Raw genomic sequence first — 310 nt, forward strand, 5'->3', positions numbered from 1 at the left:
AAATTCGGCTGGCAGCTGTCGCGACCGTCAGTATCGATGCGCGGTTTACGTATGGACTCTCGTGGGCCGGACTATAAATTACTTTATTCACAATAATATTATCAAATATCTTAGTAATATCATAGGCTGACTGACCGTTTTCGCTCAGAACCTTTTTTCTTATAGGTACAATGATATTATATCATTATATTCAAATTTAACACCATCCATTACAGTGACCCACTTGTAATCTACTGTACAGCAGAGCGACATCCACTTACCCACCTTTTTTATTAGACCGGTAGTGACGCTGGACGCCGCGTACAGACGC

This window comes from Acyrthosiphon pisum, chromosome A1 (assembly GCF_005508785.2).
Source record: "Acyrthosiphon pisum isolate AL4f chromosome A1, pea_aphid_22Mar2018_4r6ur, whole genome shotgun sequence".
In the NCBI taxonomy this organism is placed as follows: domain Eukaryota; kingdom Metazoa; phylum Arthropoda; class Insecta; order Hemiptera; family Aphididae; genus Acyrthosiphon; species Acyrthosiphon pisum.